Source organism: Filicampus tigris, chromosome 11 (genome assembly GCF_054856515.1).
Source record: "Filicampus tigris isolate MCC_2025a chromosome 11, RoL_Ftig_1.0, whole genome shotgun sequence".
Classification (NCBI taxonomy): domain Eukaryota; kingdom Metazoa; phylum Chordata; class Actinopteri; order Syngnathiformes; family Syngnathidae; genus Filicampus; species Filicampus tigris.
The window spans coordinates 15,076,293-15,090,285 of record NC_141227.1 but is presented as its reverse complement, the minus strand read 5'-3'; the positions used below and the strand labels follow the sequence as shown (position 1 = coordinate 15,090,285).

General features: G+C 40.0%; 1 protein-coding gene across 2 annotated transcripts in view; it reads left to right on the top strand.

Moving 5' to 3' along the window:
* LOC147139901 (golgin subfamily A member 7B-like) overlaps positions 1 to 13,993 on the top strand; it is an 80,528-nt gene that overhangs the window by 47,514 nt on the left and 19,021 nt on the right. The window contains exons 2-3 of one of the 2 annotated variants that reach the window (XM_086044653.1): positions 6,301 to 6,433; positions 10,393 to 10,452. The gene's annotated coding sequence lies outside the window, so the exon portion shown is untranslated. The remainder of the gene's footprint in view (positions 1 to 6,300; positions 6,434 to 10,392; positions 10,453 to 13,993) is intronic. The other variant, XM_086044654.1, reaches the window with a different exon arrangement.

Below are 13,993 nucleotides of genomic sequence, written 5' to 3'. Positions count from 1 at the left end.
AATGTGCCAGAATCAACAAAAAGACCAAGGGGAGGCTGTGTGAGCTAACAAGTGGAGTTTGGATGCGATGAACTGATCTGACACATGGTCAGGTGTTCATGTTGTTCTTTGCCGCATAGGAGATAAAATGACTCCAAAGGAAAACAGAAAGTCCATTTAATTCAATAAACTGCAGTGCAACACACCAAAATGTGAGAGTCCTTCATCCCAGTCTGTTATCATATTTTCCTCAAATAGTGGCCATCCTTTGAATACACGCTAGACACCCATTTTGTCAGTACTTCTTAATTTTTTAACTTTGTTGAGTATCATTCCACACACTTGCTGTGTAAAGGCCTCCCGTGTCTGCGCTTGAGTAAATAAACCTTACTCCTCTATTTGCGGAAGTACGGCATTCCCAAAGTCATCGTGTGTTCATGTTGAACAAGCTCACCCCGCCACGTCAGATCCCTTTTGTTGATTTATTGGTGTGTGCTGACTTTTTTTCCCCCCTTGTTGGGAATCGAACCTACTGCGCCGTGGCAAGACGAAACGGTGAACTCACCCTCGAGCGTCTTGTCTCCCTTAATGAAAGCATCGCTCTTTGCATATGAAGGTTTGCTTTAGATAAGTTAAGCCTAATTACACATGAACCCCCACACCGTCCGACCCACTCTTTTGCCTCCATCTTCATGTTCCCGCAAGTTGGTTTTCAGACTGCTCTGTTAACCTTTGAACCACAACTAATCAATACTACTCACGGCTAATAATCTGTGGACCTTAGTCTCCCGCGAGGTGGTGGGATTGTCTCGTCACACGCCTCACTATCTCACTTTTTTTTTTTTTTTTGGATGGGTGGTGACCTATTTTAAGACTGCTCAAGCGTTTCCTCTTTATACAGGCACAGTGCAGAACTAACAAAAGTTTCTTTCATGGTAATCAATCAACAATGGCTGTCTCGGCCAATCAATTCCACTCTTCACTTTCTTGCCCTCTGATTGGATGAGGGCTTGAAGATGAGGTCCCGTCTGTATTGTTGAGCCTAGAGGTTTAGCATGCTTTCAAAAGAGGGACTCTGCAATTGTTTGTGTGTGTGTGTGTGTGTGCGTGTGTGTGTGGGTGCGTGCGAGCGTGTGTGTATGTGTGTATATATACGTATACATGTGTGTGTCGCATTCAGTTATGCCCTCCTCAGAAGAAGAATGCAAACCACACAAGAAGATGGAGGGATTAAAGCCTTTTTATTTAAACACACACCTTTGTTTAAATAAGTGTTCTTAGCTTTTGGTGTGTTTACACATCCAAAAATGTCTTAAATGTGCAGGCAAGTAACATTTGAACGGACATGCAATCACAAGTACAAAGAGAGGGTTAGATATGTTTAAGAATAATAGTAAAACGAATTATCTTTTTAGGACTCCTGGTCTTTTCCATGCTTGTTGTTAGCCCTTGTGATTTCAGCTACATGTTAATTATGTAAGCCTCAGCTTGGTCAAATTAATTTGTGTATGAAACTGATATTTGATTAATAGATTCAATCCATTTGATTGAGTGGATTGATTACTTAATCAAATGGATTCGGCTATCACTTCGCTCATACTGCTCTGAGCATCCAGACCCTATGTCACTAAGTTCCATTTCTGTTTTTTTGTTTTTTTTTTGCTGTCATCAATACATGTTGTTGGGTCCCACAAAAGGCCCCATTTACATCTACTAGTAGTAGTGGTAGTGTTAGTAGTAGTAGTAGTGTCATCATTATCATCACAGGTTTCCCATGAGGAGGAAGAAAAATGTGTCTCCTCTTCATGGTGGCATCACAAAAGAAGCCAAAGAAAAAGAAAGCACTTGTTTGTTTTTGCAGTTAACATTAGTTTCTTTATTTTTACAGTTTCATAACAGTGAAGCTAAAATGATACTCAATGCATGTTGTTATAATTGAAATGGATTTATGATGGTTTGACACTGGAACACCTTCGACATTTTTTCCTGTGTACAAACAAATGTTGCATATTTTAACTTTTTCTAGGATTTCTTTGTTTTTTGTCAGAATTGATAACTTTGTGTGCCTCTAAGCTGTTTTAGATGTGGTTTATTTGTACTAGGTCCTCCACTAGATCAATTTAAAACCACAAATATATGTTATAACTGTTTTCATAATCGGCCTTGCTTGCGAGCAAAGATGAGTTATTGATCCACCTGACCGCGATGAGATGCTAAATCCTGCTCCCGCTTTTCACATGCACACAAACACAATCAGACCCTCGTGTACGAGGAACTTGCCGATTCTCGACTCTTGGCTTGTTCCATGAGCGTCACACACGCATGCTTTTTGAAATGCGATGCAATGATGTCGGAGGACTTTAACACCGCACAGTCAGAAAGCGCTGAGGCCATTGATGCCTGTCACAGCGCGCCGCGATGGGAAGATGTGCTGACAACTGTTTGCTTTCACTCGCTGAGGATTTGTCACCCGTTTGCCCCTTTTTTTCTCCCTCAGACATCAGGGGTCACACTCATTTACAATTCCAACACCCCGTTTCTCCTCGTTGTCCACTGCCACACACACGCACAGCTCCCATCACACCGAGCCTTCCAAGTGGCTTCAGCTCGCCTTTTCTAAAGCGTCTTTGAACACATCACCGTCATGGAAGCCAATGCATAGAGACACAGAGGAGAAAGGCGTAAGCAAATTGGGAGTCGGAGTTGTGTGTGTGGTGGGAGAGGGGGGGCTTCCAGTAAAATCTTGTGAGCAATGAGAGACTTCCTCAAACACGACGCGTACACACATAAGCACACTCTTGTAAACCGAAGATACAGCAGCACACCTCCAACGGAATGTTATTGTCACAGTGCCAGAGATGATGGCTGCCGTCAGCATTTTGCGCTAAAATGTGCTACCACTGTGCTAGAATTCACACGGTTGGTACTTGTGTGTAAATGTACAGATGCACTTGGCTATCACTTTATCCACAGGGACATGGGTTTCCTCCAGGTCCTCTAGTAGGTAGATCATTTCATAAGTTTCGTTAACTGTTTCTTTATTTTTCTAAAGCTGCCGAATCTCCACTAATACTTTATCTTTTGGCTCCTTTCTAAATGAGAGTAAGGATCTTTGAAGGGGAAATCAATCCAAACATATTTTTTTCAAGAATATGTTCCCAGCAGGCCCAATAGTTGAAACATGGCATTGTAATTAATAGTGCGTTTGTGCAAGCAAAGGCTCGCCTGTTTTCTGAAGCTGAGCCGTGATTGGTCATTACCTGAGCCCAGGGTAGTTGTGATGTCATTTTCAGTCGACGGGAAGTAACAAAATGGCCGCCCCCAGAGATGGCTAAAAACGAGTGGATTAACTCTTAGTCCACAAACGCAATATTTATCAGAATGCCTTGTTTCAACTAGTGGGCTTGCATAGAACATATTTTTGAAAAATATATGTTTGGGTTGATTTCCTCTTAAAGAATCTCTAGTCCATCCATTCATCCATCCATTCTTTGTTTTAAACTTGGTTGACCTTGTGCTCTTTCCTTTATCAAACTCTGTCTCACTCTTCAAAAATGTGCACCAATTGACGGACATGACATTAGATACTTTCCATACTGAGTCATTCAGTTTTGCTAAGTCTGCATATTGTATTTTCTTGCACAAAGCAGCAATACACGTTGTGCCTTTTCTTGGAGTAACCCATTTTGGACGGTTTCGTTAACGGTAGCTATTCATTAACAGAGTACTTGAACTTTACAAATGTGATTAAAATGTGATTAAAAACTTTGATGACCAGTGACCTGAGGACTCTCCTCTTTCATTTATAACGGTTTGAAACAACAAATAGTATGTAGGAATGGTTATGATTATATTATTGTTACTGTTTTGTATTGTGTGTTCTGCAAAGCGCTTTGTTGCAGCTGCAGCTGTTGTGAAAGCGCTTTATAAATAACGATGAGTTGAGAGAGTTGAATACACAAACAAATCTGATTAACACATCTAATCCACTGCTTTTGTAATATTGTTTTGAATTGCAAAGACTTTTGTGACACTTTGTGGGCACCCTGTGTAAACAATTTAAAAAATATAGTTGTATTTTTATCTGCTTCATTTCTTTAAGTAAAGTATGATCCCTAATTGACCCCATCCATTTTTCTATTCACTCTGGTTGACTGTCAGTGAATTTCCAAGGCAGTCAAGTGAAGCCAAGGGTGAATGAGTTGCGTGCGATGATGTTTCTTTGATTTATGATCTGTACACTTCATTGTTAAGTCAACTTATCTGTGTGATGGACAAGCGCGTTGAGCAAGCCGTCTCATCGTCTCTCTGGGGATCACTCCAAATATGATAGTGAGAACCCTCAGTGACTCTTCACGCTATCTCTTCATCTTTATCGTATGTGTGTGTGTGTCCCTTTATGCCCTCACTGCTCATTTCTGTAATGACCAGGGTCATCAGTTAAGTCACCTCTATTGAGGAAAAAAGGAGAGAGAGATAGGAGTGTTTTCCCGTATCTCTGTGAAAGATTGTGTGATAACATTTTTGCCTAATGGGAGAAAAAGGTCCTGGCACTCAGGTCTTCACAAGTCATTATTTCAAATCTTTTAGGAGGCTTCCCCTCATTCTCAGGCCCATTCGAGCCAAACACTACATAGCTGTGTGTCATAAAAATATATTTGCGGATTATCGGAATATCTTTTATCGTACAAGAATGCTCAAAAGGGTTGAAAAACATCATGTGACCACTTTTGATAAGACCAAAGTCACGTGCTTTCCTAAAGTGAACTACATTCAAAATTATTAAATGTGATGTACAGTGAATATATAGAATATGATGTCAGTGTTATTTGATTTTTGAGATTGTTGCCAAGACAATAATGACACCATTTTAAAATATCAGCTTTTTTTTTTTTTACTCAAAGAATAACTATTGTAATCTCCACAGATTTAAAAATCATATTTGTAAATATTAAAACATATAATCAAATAGACTCATTTCATGGTATGTATGTTGACCCATGCAGCTTGTGACAGTCCTAAAGTTGGAGGGAAAAAAAGTTTGAGTATGAGGGATTCCAATACTCAAATCGAGTTTGTTTGAGGTGCTCTTTGACTAGGATGTGTGTAGACATATAAATCCAAGGCACACCATTTAAATTACTCTGGCATGGCTGTAATAAACCTTCAAAATGCTGAGGGAAAATGTTGCTTTTTTGGCTTGCAGCCTTCATCAGAGCTTGAAATAAGATTTCCTTGGAAGGGAAGAAGTGAGGCAGGTTTCCAACAAATTTCAGTCACGGCATTTTTATCTCTTGATCAAAGTTGAATGTTTAAACGTTTTATTTTTCTCTACGAAACTGTATTTCACCCCCAGCATGCTTGGCTGCCAACTTTTTACATCAGCAACAGTTTTGTCTCATGTATGATTTATGACCACTTGCACTTTAACCTGTCTTTTTATGTTGTTGTTTTGAATTTGCACCGGTCCTCCTGTACAATCGAATGAAATTTAATACACAATGTGTTTTTAAATTCTGCCAAAATGTCTGTTTTCAATCAAAACTAATTTGTCGCAAGAATAATGATTAACCTTGATGATTTTTTAGGGCCTTTTCACCACCTGATCTCGTCCTAATAAAAACAGACTACATATACAGTATTATTTTAGTAAAATCTTAATTGTGTGATCTGTTGTATTGGATTGCTATAAACAAACTGGTTCTATAACTTTATCAACATATTCATGTAACATGAATATATACGCTGGTGCATGCTGTATCACTTTGTAGGGCAGGTAACGTTACTTGGTGATTTACTAAAACGCCTCTATGAAAGATATTAGATTTCTTCCAGCCTGTCAGTAAAGAATGATGGTAATATTTACGATAAAATATTTAAAAGAGAAAAATAAATAGTGCTGTGAATCAGGAAATGATCAACATTTTTCGTAGTGATTTACAGGGTCAAACTACAATAATTTGCTGTAGTTAACATTTTGAACTCAAATGCCCATGTATTTCAATGAGCGCCTTCATACAGAGTTCAAATGTTATCCTTGACTGAAACGATTCATGTAAATGTTCCACCTGCTGAACAAACTACTATAGTATGAACAAGTAAGACTAAGTCAATTGTTAGGTACAATGGTGCTTTTCACCATTCCAGTGGCCAGACACACTACTGTACATTGTTGGCAAGAGAAGAAGCGGGCTCTGACATTGGCGGCGACGTTGCTGCGTTCCAGACCACCTTTGCTACTGTTGGACAATGCCAACTTGGGAATGAGAAAGGCATAATAATTCTCTCGTCTTTCTCACTTTCTCCATGTCTGCCACATAGATGAATATTGTCAAGCTCAAGACCGCCTGGCTGGTGCATGTCTCGTCTGAGGAAAATCTTCCCAGTCTTCCTCAATGAGGTGCTGTGTGCTGAGGGTACAGGCACCCACTCACATATCACAGTCATTAGTCAGGTATGTGTTTGGCAAGCTCTGAACCGTCATTTAGCGTAATCCACACCAACCCGACCAATCTCACAGGTGTAAATCGTGTAACAAGGAGCAGCTGAAACGTTATTGTGTTATTCAGATGATCCTTAGTTGGGTTTAGGAGTGTGGAAAGGTATTTTGTGTTGAGTACGCATTATGAACCTCATCAAAGACTCCCTTCACCCATGCATGCATCCACTCCTGCCCTCCACTCTTCTTTGACTGCACCTGGCTGAATCTTCTGGTCTCTTCTTACCGCTAACCAATTTACACATTATCATCATGGACTGCTAGTCTAATGGGCCTCCTCACTTACAGTAGCACCTTGGCTGGCTTCTCGATGGACCTCCAAAGCAGTTCTGTGGCTCCGTCTAGCCTTTCGGTAGACCCCCCGAGCAGTCCCACCTACATGGTTGACCTCCACATGCTTCTGTCCATCTGTTCCGCCTCCTGTCACCCTTCACAACAGATGATCCGTCCACGGTACAAGCTCACTGATTGTCCTCCTGTTTCACTCACTCCCCAATCCGGACAACAGAGGTTTCAAGGAGGACCCTTGTCCAGTCCCTTAGGTTACCTAAAAATAATAGATACAGGGCCCTTCTCCCTCTTCCCTTCCTCCAAACCAAGAGTTTTGGTCGTTTTCCCCTGTTGTTCCTTAATTTCACTGGAACACAAGAGAAATAGATTAAAAGGCAAGATGATGTAAACATCCAAATCCTGGTGTGCTGTGTGTGTGGTCCAGATTTACTTGTTCAACAAACCATCAACTATTTGCTTTGACATGCAAGTTGGATTGTTAGCATTTACCAGACAAAGGTTTCGGCATTCATGTCACTGACAGTTTAGAGGTTCATTCGCATGACTTCCGTTCAGGCAGCGTGGGTTCAGTTCCCACTCAGTGAGTCTTTGAATGAGTGTGATTGGTTGACGTTCTCTGTATGTGCACTGTGATTGACTGGCGACCAATCCAGGATGTAGTGTGCCTTTAAACCAAAGTCAGCGAGGAAAGGATCCAACTCCCCATGGCCCTGAGCAAGATACATGGTATATAAAATCGACAGATGGATGGAGGTTTCGGAATTCCCATTATAGAGTGGGGACTGCAAAAAGGGCAAAGGGGCACCCTTTGAGTTTATCTTTCGTTATAATTTGATATGTAGAGTAAGTTTATCCGACTTCCTTCTGTGTACCCCACTTTTCAGGTGCCAACACTGTTATCACGTAACCATTCAAATAGTCTAATGCACAGCGGTTAAAGTCTGGTCCTCGAGGGCCCGTATCTTGCATGTTTTAGATGTTTCCCAACTCAACACACCAATTCAAATGATTAGTATTTGTTATCAGGCTCCCAGAGTTCATTGATGAGCGGATCATTTGAATCAGGCGGTGTTGGAGGAGGGAAACGTATAAAACATGCAGGACACCGGCCCTCGAGGAACAGAGTCTGACACCTGTGGTCTAATGGGTCCATCCATCCATTTTCCCTGTAGCTCACCTGGGTTTTTTGGGCAGGTATTCATAAGGCCAGAGCTTCCTTGTCTCGAGCCACAACTTTAGGACCCAGATGGAGTCCTTCCAGTGTGCTTGGACTACTCCAAGGCCTCTTCCCATAGTCCAGTCCCAGTTGGACATACAGTAACTCCCCAGGGATGTAACAAGGGGACTTCCGCAATACACTAGATGCCCGAGCTACATGTGATGGCTCCTCTGGGCCATTCCCAGATATCCAGCATATCAGACATAGACATAGACCAGTAAATCAGAGAGCTTCACCTTTTCTACTGTCCAATATAGTCTGGCAGCAATGCCACGGTGGACATCAGCCTGTCGATCTCACACTCTCCTTCACTAATGGACAAGATCCCAAGATAGTTGAAATCCTCCACCAAATCAAAGTCTTCAGACCCAACCCGGAAGTCACAATCTACCCTTTTCCGACCGAGAACTATGGCCTTCACTTTAGATGTGCTATTTGTCATCCTGGTTGTGAACACGTGGTCATGGCTCAATGGTGGGATGAGGTGTCATTTTTCTCCTGATCATTTTAAATGACTTTAATGAATCATTCCTTAGGATGAATTGCACTTTGACAATTTACCCTCCCTTGGTAGCTTAGTTTACATTAAGATCAGACACCACAATCCAGCTGTTCACCTTTCTCTTTCTATTAAAAAGTCCAATGTAAGTGCTGGCTGATTTTCTTTCAGTGTTTATTGGACATTACATCTTTTGTCTGTCATCTCCTGTTAAAAAACACTCAACTGCCATTACTGTATTTGCCAGGTGTTGGTTACAACTGCTCCAAAAATGTCTCTCCCATTCCTTCATTCCTGTACCAGCTGCTGACATCCCACACAAATGGCAAGAACTGCTTTTTCCGAACTTGTAGCTATGAACACACGGAGCTGGGACGATCTCAAGAGCCTTTAAAAATTTTAGCATGTTTGGAACCAATTTACCAATCCACAGATTCCAGTACAGCCTGCACCTGGAAATTTGGGTCATTGTTCGTGTTTGACACATGCTCAGGTTTTGACGAGTGTCTGGAACACTTCATCAATGAAGATGAATCATTACTGCTGGAAACCGATCCATAGAAGCTCAGTAATTTGAAGAGAATCTTGGCAGAATGTGGCGCATTTCTGCAGGAGCTCTTTCAATAATCTTTTCATGCTCCCCCTCAAATGTCTGTGTCTTCTTCCAAGAGGTAAACACGTCTCATTCTTGGATCCATCAGTTGACCTGGCCTACATTTTCAAATCATCGTCTTGCTTCTTCACAAATGTAACACAGCTTTTCACACACCGACGCGTGTAGCTGACCATGCTTTCACATTGGGTCCCACATCTTTTCTCGTGTGCTATTTCATCTCCATCACTGCTGGAGAGGTGGTGGGATATTTGGTAGATGGTGAGAGCTCATGTTGGTTTGAGTCAGAGAACAGGAGAAGGTGCCATTTCCTGAGTTCAGGACCCAGGTGGGCTGTAAAAATAAGCTAGCCTCACTACCCCATGTTGGAAAATAGCTGATTGATGGTTCGCCAGGCCAAATAGTTCTCTGATCTGGTTTGCTGTCACCCTGCGTAGCTCAGTGGGCAGACTAAGGTGCTGGCGCGGGTTAGTGGACGAATCAAAATAAGAGAACCGCCACAGAAAAACATCTCCATTGTTGTTACACAAGTACCGTACACACACAATACACTTGAGCAATTTAAAGAAATCCAACAAAAGAGTTGAATCACAATTGTGTCATTACAAAGATAACGAAAATAACATTTAGTAGAGGTGAGACCTCCACAAAGGTTGAACTGCTAACATTAAAGAAACAAAAAATGTTTTCTCTCCACATTGTGATGGGTGACATTTTCTTTATGTGTATGCGCCGACAAGAACAAGATAGCAGAGGTCCATAAATTACAACAAATTAAACACAGGGATCCAATTCATGGTGCAACTTGTCATTAATATAACTTTATAACACAAATCATAACATGGAGGATAGTACAAGATGATGGAACAGTACTATTTTGGATACGAGGAGTATCTATTGTGACTCACACAGCAAAAGGATTAAATTAGCTACAAAAAATAATAATGCTCTATTAATGTAGGAGTGTGATGTCCATACATGTCGGTGAAGAATCTTGAAAAATTGAATAAAATGCTAATGTTAAAGTGCATGTTTGTCTCACCCACACGCAAACTCTGCAGTAGACGCTGGAATAAAGGCGCATGCTGATTAAAATAAAGACATGTGTTTCCAAGCAGCTACAACAATACACAGTATCTGTCGATGTACACTTGTGTGAGATTTGCCCTGAAATTCAACTACGTGGGGAGATAGCATCATCTGAATGCTCATTATGTTTTTGTTATCAAACATGATAATCATAATATGTTATAATCAGGAGTCATATTTACTTCCTGTGTTTGTCTTCTCAGGACGAGGTGGCCCAGACTTTCTACTAAACATAAAGCTGCCAATTACACACTTCTTCAGAAGTAAGTATTTGGTTTACTTTAAGTATATGCATGTTATGACTGTTAAACACTTATGTTGTGGTTAAAACGTAAAATATATTTTGTGATTTCAACAGATGGTTGTAATTCAATAATAAAAAAAAAAACAAGCCAAATAGTACTCAAATTCCTTGCCATTTGCCAAGATCAACAAAAACAGAGAAAGAATTACAGATCCCATAATAACCCTGGGATTAGATTTCTCTCCAAATAAAGCAAATACTCAACCCAACATGGTCTAAATATTAGTGATGCCATGAAGATAAAGTCATATTGCATTCTCCGATTATTCCTTCTATTTGTGGATATCCACTAGAGAGCGCTGTAGACATCTTTGGATTTGGGACCTGTACTCGGTAGATCCATCCTTCTACTGTGAAAATAACCTTGATATGGCCTTCTTTGACTCGTCTCATGAGCAATAAAATAAAACCACTCAGGAAGCATGTATACAATGGAGGGTTAGATTACAGCATGCTGCGGCGTGGACCCACAGGACTTAACCATCTGCTGTGCCATCTGAAATCAGGAAGGAAGCTGGCCCGCTAGATCTTAACTTCTCTGTCGGCTCCATCAATTCTGCTGGTTTTGTCACAGATAGAAATACGTTTCCGTATGGTCTCTTCACCATGGCCGTATTTCAATCCTTTGTAGGTTGCTGAACCTCAACCACCCCCAGAATTACCACTGGTAATGGAAGAAAAAAATATCTGTGTGACTGTAATTGGATACGTTGATATTTACAGTGTGCAATAAACGGAAATCTCTATTTTTTCCTATCAAATGTTTTCTTGCTCTGAACGTATGCCATCACTCCACAAATTTCACAGACATACCGATACCAAGTAACTGATACCACTAGTACTTCTGATATATTTCTATCCAAACCAATGACAGATAATTTTAAAGAAAGACCTTTTGTTCATTCCTGACAAAAGGCAGAACAGGCACTCAAAAATTGAGGATTTAAGTCCAAAATAACACACAAACATCTAACTCTGAATTTAGGATTAATTTGAAAATGAATTCACAAAAATGCAAACCAAAACCAATAACTGAGAATTGAAGATCTTGGCAATACAGCAAAACAAAAAAAACGGAAAAAAAATCACAATGTAATTAAAATCGGCCGATATTGAGTATAGATTTTTTTTTTACCTATTCAAACTAAATAAAATATTAAATGGATTAAAGATAAAATAATATAAATTACAACCATCCAGATGAAAAATAGTATTCATATTACTAAGTATAGGAACATACAAGTAGAAAAAAAACTCATCTCAGTTTTATTAAACATAACCACACCTGTGTAAAAACCGTTGTTCATAAAGTAAAAATCAGACATCTAAAGACAAAGACAGTCAAAACAATAAATTAATAACATAAAAATAGTACTGGTAATCACAATAAAACAATGCCGAGTCGCATTGGCATTTTCTATAACCATTAACTCATTGAAAATATAATTTGGGGCTTTTTAAGCTTCGTATTTGAGTACTACAAAGTATTTGAACTTAATTTCACCACTGAATCTTACATTTGAGACATTTTGTGCAATTCTTTGCTTCTAGAACTGTGGGAACAGTTTGAGGATGGCTCTCTCGCTCAAAGCAATGTCAGTGAAGTTGTGCTTGGATGGGTTAGGTGTGGAAGAAGCCCATCAAATATCAATGGGATGAACTAGCACAAAGATGATGAGCCAGGCCATTTTTAGTCTGCACACTCTACAGCCAAAACGCACTTCCAACATTGGAGGGAGGCGATTTTCTTCCACTCTGTCATCTTGTCTTGACAGGGTCATTATTCCTCTCTTTCCGTTGGGACAACACTGCTGGTGGTATCCTAATATCCACACAGGGATCAGTCTAGCAGCTTGTGATGTTGTCTGGATGGGACTTTGCAAAAGCTGTGAAGCTCATAAAAGTCCACTTTTCAAACTCAATGCCACACAGAACTCTGAATTCATAAAGTGGTTGCGGGCCAGAAAAAACACGGATGTTTTACTGTTGTTGTCTGCCTGTTTGCAAAGATGGAAAGGACACAGGAGCCTCATCACTCCCGTCCACTTTTTTAACTTTGCTGGGAATGGAATCAAATCTTCACATGTGCGTACCAGATATTCATACATATGTTTTTCTTCAAAACATGAATGTGTCACATTGTGTGGTGTCACCTCCCTCAATGAAATGGAAAGGTAGGAGCCATGTGGTGTTAAAACGTAAATTTATTTTAAAGTCAACACCATAAAATCTCTAATTGTACAGGCAATGTTTATGATAAGACTGTTAAATGCTAAGGATGAAAAGAAGAAATGTGCACAACACTCGTCACTGAACACCCTTGAAAAAAATGTTGAACTTCAGGGCTTTTTTTTTTATATTCTCAAAAAGACTCAATTTGGAGTGTGTTCAAACTTCAAGATGCCACTGTATTTTTCCATTCCATGGTGCCATTTGGAATAAATAAACAGAAGAAATAACAAAACACAAATATTTCCCATTTATATACTCACTGAACTGAAGTACAACGATTCAGTGAAAAGGGTCAGCTCCAATAACCCCAAAATCTGGACTCCAAGCTGCTTTCATGTTGCCCTGTGAGTGGCAAGTGTTGCCACACTTTCTCCGATGGCCATTTTCACCTAACTGGCTATGGTTGAAAACACAGCAACCAAACTGTTGAGTTGAAGCCAATCTTGATCTGGCTGTCCCTTGAATGGAAGAGGGGAAAAAAAAGTTCTTAACAAACAAACAGTACCGGCTGGTGCACTTTCAGCACTAAAAGCGTACTTTTGAGTAGGGTGTCCAAACTTTTAATCAATCAAATGTAGGTCAAAATACATTAGGCAGTTAAATTTACTGAATTCATTTTTGTCACTTGCGAGATGTGTTAAAAAGCAAAGAGTAACATTCAACTTTTTTCAGTGTGGCCCAAATGTGGGATGTGTTCAATCTTATGTTTAGAATATGCCACTGCCCACTAAATTAAAAAAAATAGTAAAAAAAAAGACAGCTGTTGGGCTGCAAAGGGCCATCTAACTACACATTTTAAATAATTTTCTGAAAACCTATTTGTTTATTTACTTAGTTATTTAATTTATTTACCTACCTATGCATATCAATTACAATAGGACAGGGAAATTCAGATGGGGAAACCACTCAAATTTACATTTTTCTGACCTTTTTGTATCTTACATCCATCCATTATCTGATTGGAGAAAAAAATACAGAAGTGTGAAACCATGGCAACAAAGCAAACGTATACACAACACACACAAGTGGGGTCTTTTCTCAAACCTGCAGGGTCTGCCGCTGAGCGTATCAACTATTTTGAGCTAAATTCTGTACAAAGCCCTACGGTCAAATAAATAACTTCTAATCTGTGCACTGAGACCAAAGTCAGCATTAAATTGGGGCCCAAAGAGAGACCAGACCCTGACCCTGTGGAATTCTGGGATTAACTGTGCTGTGTCTGCTTTACAATCATCACCATCATCATCATTTTTGCAAAGCTTAAAGAA